This window comes from Bos indicus x Bos taurus, chromosome 15 (genome assembly GCF_003369695.1).
Source record: "Bos indicus x Bos taurus breed Angus x Brahman F1 hybrid chromosome 15, Bos_hybrid_MaternalHap_v2.0, whole genome shotgun sequence".
Lineage (NCBI taxonomy): Eukaryota > Metazoa > Chordata > Mammalia > Artiodactyla > Bovidae > Bos > Bos indicus x Bos taurus.
In genome coordinates, this window is record NC_040090.1 from 77098754 (window position 1) to 77113215 (window position 14462).

At 38.1% G+C, this 14462-nt stretch overlaps 1 pseudogene; it reads right to left on the minus strand.

Annotated features, from left to right (window-relative positions):
• Positions 1-4671: 4671 nt before the first annotated feature.
• LOC113905138 lies at positions 4672-5319 on the minus strand (annotated as a pseudogene).
• Between the last annotated feature and the right edge of the window lie 9143 nt (positions 5320-14462).

Here is a 14462-nt window from a genome sequence, read left to right on the forward strand (position 1 = left end):
CAGATCAGTCGCTCAGTCGTGTCCGACTCTTTGCGACCCCATGAATCACAGCACGCCAGGCCTCCCTGTCCATCACCAACTCCCGGAGTCCACTCAGACTCACGTCCATCAAGTCAGTGATGCCATCCAGACATCTCATCCTCTGTCGTCCCCTTCTCCTCCTGCCCCCAATCCCTCCCAGCATCAGAGTCTTTTCCAATGAGTCAACTCTTCGCATCAAGTGGCCAAAGTACTGGAGTTTCAGCTTCAGCATCATTCCCTCCAAAGAAATCCCAGGGCTGATCTCCTTCAGAATGGACTGCTTGGATCTCCTTGCAGTCCAAGGGACTCTCAAGAGTCTTCTCCAGCACCACAGTTCAAAAGCATCAATTCTTCGGCGCTCAGCCTTCTTCACAGTCCAACTCTCACATCCATACATGGCCACAGGAAAAACCATAGCCTTGACTAGACGAACCTTTGTTGGCAAAGTAATGTCTCTGCTTTTGAATATGCTATCTAGGTTGGTCATAACTTTCCTTCCAAGGAGTAAGCGTCTTTTAACTTCATGGCTGCAGTCACCATCTGTAGTGATTTTGGAGCCCCCCAAAATAAAGTCTGACACTGTTTGCACTGTTTCCCCATCTATTTCCCATGAAGTATATTTTATATATTGATTATTTTTTCTATAGCTATTTTATATTTTATTCAGTTTAGTTTTTAGCTCCAGAAACTCTACTTGTGTAACCTATTCATTTTGAACTTATTTTTAGACAACTTTGTGTGCACTTTGAATATGTTTTGCAGTTCAGGGACCCATAAGATAGAAAATACACCAATAATATGAATAGGAAAATTATAATTAAAAGAATTATTAACTAGTTCCAGGGAATTAACTACTGACAGATAAAGAGAACTCCAAAGAATATATAAATAACCTACACAGGGAGCAGCCAGTGCCACTGATTCAGGTATAAATAGACATGGAATAAGGTATAAATAGACACGGAATGTGGTATAAATAGACATGGAATAAGCCACTTTCATCTTCAAGACTGAGGGTCATACAACATTAGATTGAGTGTATCTTTGGACCACTGGATGGTAGGAAAGTTCATGGTGTACTTTGGGCAAGGGACGGAAAGCAGGAAATCCCCTGCTGGGATGGCAGTCCAGTGGAGAAACAAGTGGGAATCTGCCTGCTGAGGTGCTGCTAAAACTCATTGGAAAGCCACCGTCTGGTGTCACACATTCTACTGGCTGCCTCATGCTGCAACAACCAGCATTTTTTAAAAGTTAAAAGCACATCATAACCAGGGAGAGGAGCCTCTATCCCTTGCAATAACTCATTTAGTACCTTCTATTAGTAAACTTTTTCATTGTGCCAGCTGGCAAAAGAGAAGTGTTTGTAGACTCTAATTCCAATATCACAAAGCAGGGCAAAGAAAGGTTGAATTGGGACTGAGAAACAATAAATAGATAAATTCCAGTTTGCATATAGTTATAATACCTGCTTTAATATTCTCGTCTGCTAGCTTCAACATCAGTGTCATCAGGGTTTGTTCTTTTGGCTCATTTTTCTCTTGACTCTGTGTCACGTTTTCCTGGTTCTTTGCATATCTACTAATTTTTAGTATGTACTAGACATTGTGGGTGGAAGAGTACAGAGGCTCTGAATCCTCCTATCATTCTCTGGATGGTGTTTGTTTTTGATCTAACAGGCTATTACATTACTGGCCATTTACATTAGACTTGTGAAGGCTTGTTTCTATGATATCAGGAGTGAGTCTCATGATTTATGTTCAGACCTAGGGTGAACCCTTTAGATCTGGCACATAGTCTTTAGTCCAGTGACTTGAAATTTGGGGGGTTTCCATGAACAGCTTGAGTTAACCAAGCCTTCTGTCACACCAGTGTATGTTCCTCGGTTCTTTTGTTTTGTCACAACAAAGATTTGGAGCAACGGACATTAAAGCCCTCGGCGCATCACTGCTCTTGGGTCTTGGACAAACTGTGTTACAGCTCTTGGGCACATCAGTGTTACAGCTCCATTTTATTTAGAAGATAGCAGGAGAGTGAGAGAGAGAGAGAGAGAGAGAGAGAAAGAAAAGAGCGCACGCACGCAGGAGAGAGAGTCCGAGAGAAAGCGCTTTGGCTCCTCCTTTTATATGTTTTTTCCTCCACCTGGGCCTGCCCTATGCAAATTGGGCTTAGCCAGGAGTGCTGTTTGTTCTGCCTGAAGTCTTCACTCTGGTCCTCGGACCTTCCTTTGACCTTCCTTGTCTTTTAGCCACCGCCATTTTGGACTCCTTCTCCCTATTCTACCTACCTAACACTTCCGATACAGCCGAAACTCTAAACTCTTGTCTCCCTTATGGAGGCAGCAATTGAAATTTCTTTCAACCTTTCCAGTGTTGCTTTTTGTAGGATGTCTGAGCATCTCCCCTATGTTGGGGGATTTGAGAGGAATTTATGTAGAGATTTAGGGGCTCTTCCTTGTGTGGTTTCTTTCTTGCTAGGATTTCCTCACTCAATTTCCAGCCATTCTGGCAGCCCTCAGCTCTATCCTCTGATATCTCAAGTCAGTAACAAAACAGCCTTCTGCTCATTTCCAGTTTTTATGTGCCTCTCAAACAAGAGATTTCCCTCAGAGAAAAAGCCTTATTAAAATGCATCCCGCCCAGTGAAGTTTTCCCCCTTTAAGGGTTATATCCTTTACAGTTTCTTTCCTGCTTTTTGTTATTCTCAAATTCCTGAGATAAACATCTCTGCCACTACTGGAACAAGGTACATTCTTACTCTAAGGGCTTTGGATCCAACTTCAAGAAGTAAGTACATTGTAACACACATGGAAATGAATCACTGTGTTTATTGGAAAAAAAATTCTAAATGGTCATTTCAGTACAATGTGTATTATATTTGAGTACATACTGACTGCAGTTCTCTGCAGAGTATTAATTATCCAGAAGTATAATGAAGTGGAAAAATAGGATAAATGTACCAGAATCAGCAAGGAGGGTTATGTCTTCATAATAAATAACTAGTTAGTCAACTGAGCATAATTATGATATGTGCATGTACATAAAGAAGAGTTCAGCACAATATAAGGATTCATTTTGCTCTTGAACTTGCTTAAGCTCCCTCTTTGGAAATATACAAATACAAATGTTCCTTCACGGGTGAATTGTTTTTCCACTACAATCCATTGAACATGGAAGTTCTCATGGGCAAAGCACTGGGTCACCTAGCACAGCTGGCAAAAAAGTAATCTGGGAAAGGATTTTTAGCTCAGTGGCAAGCAGACATCTTGAGGCCTGTTTCTTTCTTCTCCCATTAGCTTGTCTGAGGTTTCCTTTCCTTGCAACTCTAAGCTGCACATGGCTCCATCTTATTCAGATGAAGCACTAATAAATCTAGTATTAGGTAGTGCTTACTCTAGTTGTCTGAAAATAGTGTTAGTAAGAAAATCAGCTCCTCCCTGTGATGGCGAAGGTCATCAGCCTTTATCTGCAAAAGAGAAATGCTCAGAGACAGCCTGTCTGTATTCCTTTTTATCTATTTTATGATGTAATTTGTATTGCTATTCTTTTCTTTTTATAAGAAAAAAATCATACACACTGCAATAAAAAGGTCAGGAAACATATGAAGAGCAGAATTTTTAAAGATGATTCCTAACCTCACTACCTAGAGGTTGTGATTATAAACATTTTGTGGTATAAACTTGTATGCACATTTAAACACACACACAGTTTCTTCTTTATCTAAATATACATCATCATTAGTTTTAGTGACTGCATACTTTATGGATACATTAAAAATTATGTTGTTAAACATCTAGGGATAAGTATTTTCAAGATCCCAGCATATGCATTTTTTAAATTTTACTTCACTTTTGTGTTTTTATTGAGGTATAACAGACAAAATAGTAATATATTGAAAATGTCCAGCATAATGATTTGATAGACATATGCATTGTGAAGGAGTCATAGAATCAAGATAAATAACATATCTATGAACTCATGTGAAAGAAAATGAAAGTGTTAGTCACTTAGTTGTGTCCAACTCCTTGTGCCTCCATGGACTGTAGCCCACCAGGCTCCTCTGTTCATGGGATTCTCTAGGGAAGAATACTGGAGTGGGTTGCCATTCTTTTCTCCAGGAGGTCTTCCCGACCCAGGGATCGAAGCTGGGTCTCTCACACTGAAGGCATATATAGATAGATAGATAGATAACTTTTTGGTAAAAATGCTAAAGATTTACCCTCTTAGCAAATTTCAATACACTATTATGAACTTTGGTCACTATACTGTATGTTAGAATCTTCAAATTTATTTATCTAATCTTTGTCCAGCCTCTCCCTATTTCAACCACACCCTTACCAACTCCAGTATTTTGCCTGGAGAATCCCATGGACAGAGGAGCCTGGTGGGCTATAGTGCACACGGTTGCAAAGAGTCGGACACGACTGAAGCAACTTAACACACACATATACATGGCACTATTACTGTTGATGAGACACTTTTACATTGTGATGCTCTTTATTATGGAAGCAGTATAGTTCTGTAATCAGGCCATTTACACAAAGTGGAACTTTTGGGGTTTGTCTAACCCCTTAAGCTAGATATCAATGAAGACTGGAATGCAAGTCATCATTAATAAGCATGCTTACACTTCATCCAATCTTACGGTCTTCATTTATTCCAATTGTGCTTCCTTGGTCAGATGGTTCTTATTATGTTTTACCATACTGTGGATGCCAGAGAACTTGAGTTTGCCAATGAATAATCTCCTGAGATGCAATTTCATGGAGGAGAATGGTGTAGTCTAACTCAATAAAGTCATCATTTCTTTGCACTTGCTAGACAGTCTGAATTTCTGCCATTTTGTACCATGTACCTTCAGTAGAATTTTGCCATATTATATAACCACTGGAAACCCAGGCTAACTGTTGAACTGGCTTCTTTTCTGGATGTACATTTCCAAAACTATCTGGAATATTTTGTGCTTCTATTGTTTCCTTCACTGACTTCAGTCTTTGATAAAATGTCTTTCCTTCCTCATCTGGGTTTTCTCCAATTTCTCCTTCAAATGTGAAGTTGACTTCTGGTGCAGTATCTTGTTCCATTGGAGGGTACAGTACTTCAGCTGTGCAGTTCACTGTAACTTCTTTTTGGATAATTTCTTCCACAGAAAATTTAAGGCAATGCTTTTATCCTCTTCCTGACATATCCTCCAGGCTGGCTTGATTGACTGTTTGCATCAGAAACACCTTGTGAGGGGTGCCCTGCTCTGTATCTCTGAGGCTGCCCTGAAAACCAGGTAGTGGGTCAGAGGGACTTTCATTCTTACTGAGTGTTGGCTGGGCTGCTGTGAGTCCCTGTCTCCATTCTGCCTGCTGCTGGGTCCCCTGGGAGGAAAAGTCCCTATGGGTTTGACTTTTTTTTTAAATAAATTCCACATGTAAGTGAGCTTTCCTGGTGGCTCAGATGGTAAAACGTCTGCCTGCAATGCAGAAGATGTGGGCTCAATTTTTGGGTCAGGAAGATCCCTTGGAGAAGGAAATGGCAACACACTCCAGTATTCTTGCTTGGAAAATTCCATGGACAGAGGAACCTGGTGGGCTAGAGTCCACGGGGTTGCAAAGAGTCATATGACTGTGTGATTTCACTTCTTCTTCTATAAGTGAAACCATACAGTGTTTTTCTTTCTGTCTGCTCATTTCATTTAACACAATGCCCTCCAGTTTCATCCATGTTGTTACAACTGACAAGATTTCCTTCTTTTTTATTTTATTAATTATTTTTTAATTTTATTTTTAAACTTTACAATATTGTATTAGTTTTGCCAAATATCAAAATGAATCCGCCACAGGTATACATGTGTTCCCCATCCTGAACCCTCCCCCTTCCTCCCTCCCCATACCATCCCTCTGGGTCATCCCAGTGCACTAGCCCCAAGCATCCAGTATCGTGCATCGAACCTGGACTGGCATCTCATTTCATACATGATATTTTACATGTTTCAATGCTATTCTCCCAAATCTTCCCACCCTATCCCTCTCCCACAGAGTCCATAAGACTGATCTATACATCAGTGCCTTTTTCGTACACAGGGTTATTGTTATCATCTTTCTAAATTCCATATATATGTGTTAGTATACTGTATTGGTGTTTTTCTTTCTGGCTTACTTCACTCTGTAAAATAGGTTCCAGTTTCATCCACCTCATTAGAACTGATTCAAATGTATTCTTTTTAATGGCTGAGTAATACTCCATTGTGTATATGTACCACAGCTTTCTTATCCATTCATCTGCTGATGGGCATCTAGGTTGCTTCCATGTCCTGGCTATTATAAACTGTGCTGCGATGAACATTGGGGTACACGTGTCTCTTTCCCTTCTGGTTTCCTCAGTGTGTATGCCCAGCAGTGGGATTGCTGGATCATAAGGCAGTTCTATTTCCAGTTTTTTAAGGAATCTCCACACTGTTCTCCATAGTGGCTGTACTAGTTTGCATTCCCACCAACAGTGTAAGAGGGTTCCCTTTTCTCCACACCCTCTCCAGCATTTATTGCTTGTAGACTTATGGATCGTAGCCTTTCTGACTGGCGTGAAATGGTACCTCAGAGTGGTTTTGATTTGCATTTCTCTGATAATGAGTGATGTTGAGCATCTTTTCATGTGTTTGTTAGCCATCTGTATGTCTTCTTTGGAGAAATGTCTATTTAGTTCTTTGGCCCATTTTTTGATTGGGTCATTTATTTTTCTGGAGTTGAGCTGTAGGAGTTGCTTGTATATTTTGGAGATTAGTTGTTTGTCAGTTGCTTCATTTGCTATTATTTTCTCCCATTCTGAAGGCTGCCTTTTCACCTTGCTAATAGTTTCCTTTGATGTGCAGAAGCTTTTAAGTTTAATTAGGTCCCATTTGCTTATTTTTGCTTTTATTTCTAATATTCTGGGACGTGGGTCATTGAGGATCCTTCTGTGATGTATGTCAGAGAGTGTTTTGCCTATGTTCTCCTCTAGGAGTTTTATAGTTTCTGGTCTTACGTTGAGATCTTTAATCCATTTTTAGTTTATTTTTGTGTATGGTGTTAGAAAGTGTTCTAGGAGGAGCCAAGATGGCGGAGGAGTAGGACGGGGAGAACACTTTCTCCGCCACAAATTCATCAAAAGAGCATTTAAACGTCGAGTAAATTTCACAAAACAACTTCTGAATGCCGACAGAGGACATCAGGCACCCAGAAAAGCAACTCAAGTCTTCGAAAGGAGAGAGAAGAAATACAGCTCCACCCACCAGAACACCGACACAAGCTTCCCTAACCAAGAAACCTTGACAAGCCACCTGTACAAACCCACACACAGCGAGGAAAAGCCACAATAAAGAGAACTCCACAAACTGCCAGAATACAGAAAGGACACCCCAAACTCAGCAATTTAAACAAGATGAAGAGACAGAGGAATACCCAGCAGATATAGGAACAGGATAAATGCCCACCAAACCAAACAAAAGAGGAAGAGATAGGGAATCTACCTGATAAAGAATTCCAAATAATGATAGTGAAATTGATCCAAAATCTCGAGATCAAAATGGAATCACAGATAAATAGCCTGGAGACAAGGATTGAGAAGATGCAAGAAAGGTTTAACAAGGACCTAGAAGAAATAAAAGAGAGTCAATATATAATGAATAATGCAATAATTGAAATTAAAAACACTCTGGAGCCAACAAATAGTAGAATAACAGAGGCAGAAGATAGGATTAGTGAATTAGAAGATAGAATGGTAGAAATAAATGAATCAGAGATGATAAAAGAAAAACGAATTGAAAGAAATGAGGACAATCTCAGAGACCTCCAGGACAATATTAAACGCTACAACATTCGAATCATAGGGGTTCCAGACGATGAAGACAAAAAGAAAGACCGTGAGAAAATACTTGAGGAGATAATAGTTGAAAACTTCCCTAAAATAGGGAAGGAAATAATCACCCAAGTCCAAGAAACCCAGAGAGTCCCAAACAGGATAAACCCAAGGCGAAACACCCCAAGACACATATTAATCAAATTAACAAAGATCAAACACAAAGAACAAATATTAAAAGCAGCAAGGGAAAAACAACAAATAACACACAAGGGAATTCCCATAAGGATAACAGCTGATCTTTCAATAGAAACTCTTCAAGCCAGGAGGGAATGGCAAGACATACTTAAAGTGATGAAAGAAAATAACCTACAGCCCAGATTATTGTACCTAGCAAGGACTTCATTCAAGTATGAAGGAGAAATCAAAAGCTTTTCAGACAAGCAAAAGCTGAGAGAATTCTGCACCACTAAACCAGCTCTCCAACAAATACTAAAGGATATTCTCTAGACAGGAAACACAAAAATGGTGTATAAACTCGAACCCAAAACAATAAAGTAAATGGCAACGGGATCATACTTATCAGTAATTACCTTAAACGTAAATGGGTTGAATGCCCCAACCAAAAGACAAAGACTGGCTGAATGGATACAAAAACAAGACCCCTACATATGTTGTCTACAGGAGACCCACCTCAAAAGAGGGGACACATACAGACTGAAAGTGAAGGGCTGGAAAAAGATTTTCCATGCAAATAGGGACCAAAAGAAAGCAGGAGTAGCAATACTCATATCAGATAAAATAGACTTTAAAACAAAGGCTGTGAAAAGAGACAAAGATGGTCACTACATAATGATCAAAGGATCAATCCAAGAAGAAGATATAACAATTATAAATATACATGCACCCAACACGGGAGCACCTCAATATGTAAGACAAATGCTAACAAGTATGAAAGGAGAAATTAACAATAACACAATAATAGTGGGAGACTTTAATATCCAAATCACACCTATGGATAGATCAACTAAACAGAAAATTAACAAGGAAACACAAACTTTAAATGATACAATAGACCAGTTAGACCTAATTGATATCTATAGGACATTTCATCCCAAAACAATGAATTTCACCTTTTTCTCAAGCGCACATGGAACCTTCTCCAGGATAGATCACATCCTGGGCCATAAATCTAGCCTTGGTAAATTCAAAAAAATAGAAATCATTCCAAGCATCTTTTCTGACTACAATGCAGTAAGATTAGATCTCAATTACAGGAGAAAAACTATTAAAAATGCCAACATATGGAGGCTGAACAACACGCTGCTGAATAACCAACAAATCACAGAAAAAATCAAAAATCAAAATTTGCATAAAAATGAATGAAAATGAAAACACAACAACCCAAAAGCTGTGGGACACTTTAAAAGCAGTCCTAAGGGGAAAGTTCATAGCAAAACAGGCACACCTCAAGAAACAAGAAAAAAGTCAAATAAATAACCTAACTCTACACCTAAAGCAACTAGAAAAGGAAGAAATGAAGAACCCCAGGGTTAGTAGAAGGAAAGAAATCTTAAAAATTAGGGCAGAAATAAATGCAAAAGAAACAAAAGAGACCATAGCAAAAATCAACAAAGCCAAAAGCTGGTTCTTTGAAAGGATAAATAAAATTGACAAACCATTAGCCAGACTCATCAAGAAACAAAGGGAGAAAAATCAAATCAATAAAATTAGAAATGAAAATGGAGAGATCACAACAGACAACACACAAATACAAAGGATCATAAGAGACTACTGTCAGCAGTTATATGGCAATAAAATGGACAACGTGGAAGAAATGGACAAATTCTTAGAAAAGCACAACTTTCCAAAACTGGACCAGGAAGAAATAGAAAATCTTAACAGACCCATCACAAGCACGGAAATTGAAACTGTAATCAGAAATCTTCCAGCAAACAAAAGCCCAGGTCCAGGCTTCACAGCTGAATTCTACCAAAGATTTAGAGAAGAGCTAACACCTATCTTACTCAAATTCTTCCAGAAAATTGCAGAGGAAGGTAAACTTCCAAACTCATTCTATGAGGCCACCATCACCCTAATACCAAAACCTGAGAAAGATGCCACAAAAAAGAAAACTACAGGCCAATATCACTGATGAACATAGATGCAAAAATCCTTAACAAAATTCTAGCAATCAGAATCCAACAACACATTAAAAAGATCATACACCATGACCAAGTGGGCTTTATCCCAGGGATGCAAGGATTCTTCAATATCCGCAAATCAATCAATGTTATACACCACATTAACAAATTGAAAAATAAAAACCATATGATTATCTCAATAGATGCAGAGAAAGCCTTTGACAGAATTCAACATCCATTTATAATAAAAACTCTCCAGAAAGCAGGAACAGAAGGAACATACCTCAACATAATAAAAGCTATATATGACAAACCCACCGCAAACATTATCCTCAATGGTGAAAAATGGAAAGCATTTCCTCTAAAGTCAGGGACAAGACAAGGGTGCCCACTTTCACCATTACTATTCAACATAGTTTTGGAAGTTTTGGACACAGCAATCAGAGCAGAAAAAGAAATAAAAGGAATCTAAATTGTAAAAGAAGAAGTAAAACTCTCACTATTTGCAGATGACATGATCCTCTACATAGAAAACCCTAAAGACTCCACCAGAAAATTACTAGAACTAATCAATGAATATAGTAAAGTTGCAGGATATAAAATCAACACACAGAAATCCCTTGCATTCCTATACACTAATAATGAGAAAACTGAAAGAGAAATTAAGGAAACAATTCCATTCACCATTGCAACAAAAAGAATAAAATACTTAGGAATATGTCTACCTAAAGAAAATAAAGGCCTATATATAGAAAACTATAAAACACTGGTGAAAGAAATCAAAGAGGACACTAATAGATGGAGAAATATACCATGTTCATGGATTGGAAGAATCAATATAGTGAAAATGAGTATACTACCCAAAGCAATTTATAGATTCAATGCAATCCCTATCAAGCTACCAACGGTATTCTTCACAGAGCTAGAACAAATAATTTCACAATTTGTATGGAAATACAAAAAACCTCGAATAGCCAAAGCGATCTTGAGAAAGAAGAACGGAACTGGAGGAATCAACCTACCTGACTTCAGGCTCTACTACAAAGCCACAGTCATCAAGACAGTATGGTACTGGCACAAAGACAGAAATATTGATCAATGGAACAAAATAGAAAGCCCAGAGATAAATCCACATACCTATGGACACCTTATCTTTGACAAAGGAGGCAAGAATATACAATGGATTAAAGACAATCTCTTTAACAAGTGGTGCTGGGAAAACTGGTCAACCACTTGTAAAAGAATGAAACTAGAACACTTTCTAACACCATACACAAAAATAAACTCAAAATGGATTAAAGATCTAAACATAAGACCAGAAACTTTAAAACTCATAGAAGAGAACATAGGCAAAACACTCTCTGACATACATCACAGAAGGATCCTCTATGACCCACCTCCCAGAATATTAGAAATAAAAGCAAAAGTAAACAAATGGGACCTAATTAAACTTAAAAGGTTCTGCACAACAAAGGAAATTATAAGCAAGGTGAAAAGACAGCCTTCAGAATGGGAGAAATTAATAGCAAATGAAGCAACTGACAAACAACTAATCTCCAAAATATACAAGCAACTCCTACAGCTCAACTCCAGAAAAATAAATGACCCAATCAAAAAATGGGCCAAAGATCTAAATAGACATTTCTCCAAAGAAGACATACAGATGGCTAACAAACACATGAAAAGATGCTCAACATCACTCATTATCAGAGAAATGCAAATCAAAACCACTATGAGGTACCATTTCACGCCAGTCAGAAAGGCTGCGATCCATAAGTCTACAAGCAATAAATGCTAGAGAGGGTGTGGAGAAAAGGGAACTCTCTTACACTGTTGGTGGGAATGCAAACTAGTACAGCCACTATGGAGAACAGTGTGGAGATTCCTTAAAAAACTGGAAATAGAACTGCCTTATGATCCAGCAATCCCACTGCTGGGCATACACACTGAGGAAACCAGAAGGGAAAGAGACACGTGTACCCTAATGTTCATCGCAGCACAGTTTATAATAGCCAGGACATGGAAGCAACCTAGATGCCCATCAGCAGATGAATGGATAAGAAAGCTGTGGTACATATACACAATGGAGTATTACTCAGCCATTAAAAAGAATACATTTGAATCAATTCTAATGAGGTGGATGAAACTGGAGCCTATTATACAGAGTGAAGTAAGCCAGAAGGAAAAACACCAATACAGTATACTAACGCATATATATGGAATTTAGAAAGATGGTAACAATAACCCTGTGTACGAGACACTATGTATAGAACAGTCTTATGGACTCTGTGGGAGAGGGATAGGGTGGGAAGATTTGGGAGAATAGCATTGAAACATGTAAAATATCATGTATGAAACGAGATGCCAGTCCAGGTTCGATGCACGATACTGGATGCTTGGGGCTAGTGCACTGGGACGACCCAGAGGGATGGTATGGGGAAGGAGGAAGGGGGAGGGTTCAGGATGGGGAACACATGTATACCTGTGGCAGATTCATTTTGATATTTGGCAAAACTAATACAATTATATAAAGTTTAAAAATAAAATTAAAAAAAAAAGAAAGTGTTCTAGTTTCATTCTTTACAAGTGGTTGACCAGTTTTCCCAGCACCACTTGTTAAAGAGATTGTCTTTAATCCATTGTATATTCTTGCCTCCTTTGTCAAAGATAAGGTGTCCATAGGTATGTGGATTTATCTCTGGGCTTTCTATTTTGTTCCATTGATCAATATTTCTGTCTTTGTGCCAGTACCATACTGTCTTGATGACTGTGGCTTTGTAGTAGAGCCTGAAGTCAGGTAGGTTGATTCCTCCAGTTCCGTTCTTCTTTCTCAAGATCGCTTTGGCTATTCGAGGTTTTTTGTATTTCCATACAAATTGTGAAATTATTTGTTCTAGCTCTGTGAAGAATACCGTTGGTAGCTTGATAGGGATTGCATTGAATCTATAAATTGCTTTGGGTAGTATACTCATTTTCACTATATTGATTCTTCCAATCCATGAACATGGTATATTTCTCCATCTATTAGTGTCCTCTTTGATTTCTTTCACCAGTGTTTTATAGTTTTCTACATATAAGTCTTTAGTTTCTTTAGGTAGACATATTCCTAAGTATTTTATTCTTTTTGTTGCAATGGTGAATGGAATTGTTTCCTTAATTTCTCTTTCTGTTTTCTCATTATTAGTGTATAGGAATGCAAGGGATTTCTGTGTGTTGATTTTATATCCTGCAACTTTACTATATTCATTGATTAGTTCTAGTAATTTTCTGGTGGAGTCTTTAGGGTTTTCTATGTAGAGGATCATGTCATCTGCAAATAGTGAGAGTTTTACTTCTTCTTTTCCAATTTGGATTCCTTTTATTTCTTTTTCTGCTCTGATTGCTGTGTCCAAAACTTCCAAAACTATGTTGAATAGTAATGGTGAAAGTGGGCACCCTTGTCTTGTTCCTGACTTTAGAGGAAATGCTTTCCATTTTTCACCATTGAGGATAATGTTTGCGGTGGGTTTGTCATATATAGCTTTTATTATGTTGAGGTATGTTCCTTCTATTCCTGCTTTCTGGAGAGTTTTTATCATAAATGGGTGTTGAATTCTGTCAAAGGCTTTCTCTGCATCTATTGAGATAATCATATGGTTTTTATTTTTCAATTTGTTAATGTGGTGTATAACATTGATTGATTTGTGGATATTGAAGAATCCTTGCATCCCTGGGATAAAGCCCACTTGGTCATGGTGTATGATCTTTTTAATGTGTTGTTGGATTCTGATTGCTAGAATTTTGTTAAGGATTTTTGCATCTATGTTCATCAGTGATATTGGCCTGTAGTTTTCTTTTTTTGTGGCATCTTTCTCAGGTTTTGGTATTAGGGTGATGGTGGCCTCATAGAATGAGTTTGGAAGTTTACCTTCCTCTGCAATTTTCTGGAAGAGTTTGAGCAGGATAGGTGTTAGCTCTTGTCTAAATTTTTAGTAGAATTCAGCTGTGAAGCCGTCTGGACCTGGGCTTTTGTTTCTTGGAAGATTTCTGATTACAGTTTCAATTTCCGTGCTTGTGATAGGTCTGTTAAGATTTTCTATTTCTTCCTGGTCCAGTTTTGGAAAGTTGTGCTTTTCTAAGAATTTGTCCATTTCTTCCACGTTGTCCATTTTATTGCCATATAACTGCTGACAGTAGTCTCTTATGATCCTTTGTATTTGTGTGTTGTCTGTTGTGATCTCTCCATTTTCATTTCTAATTTTATTGATTTGATTTTTCTCCCTTTGTTTCTTGATGAGTCTGGCTAATGGTTTGTCAATTTTATTTATCCTTTCAAAGAACCAGCTTTTGGCTTTGTTGATTTTTGCTATGGTCTCTTTTGTTTCTTTTGCATTTATTTCTGCCCTAATTTTTAAGATTTCTTTCCTTCTACTAACCCTGGGGTTCTTCATTTCTTCCTTTTCTAGTTGCTTTAGGTGTAGAGTTAGGTTATTTATTTGAC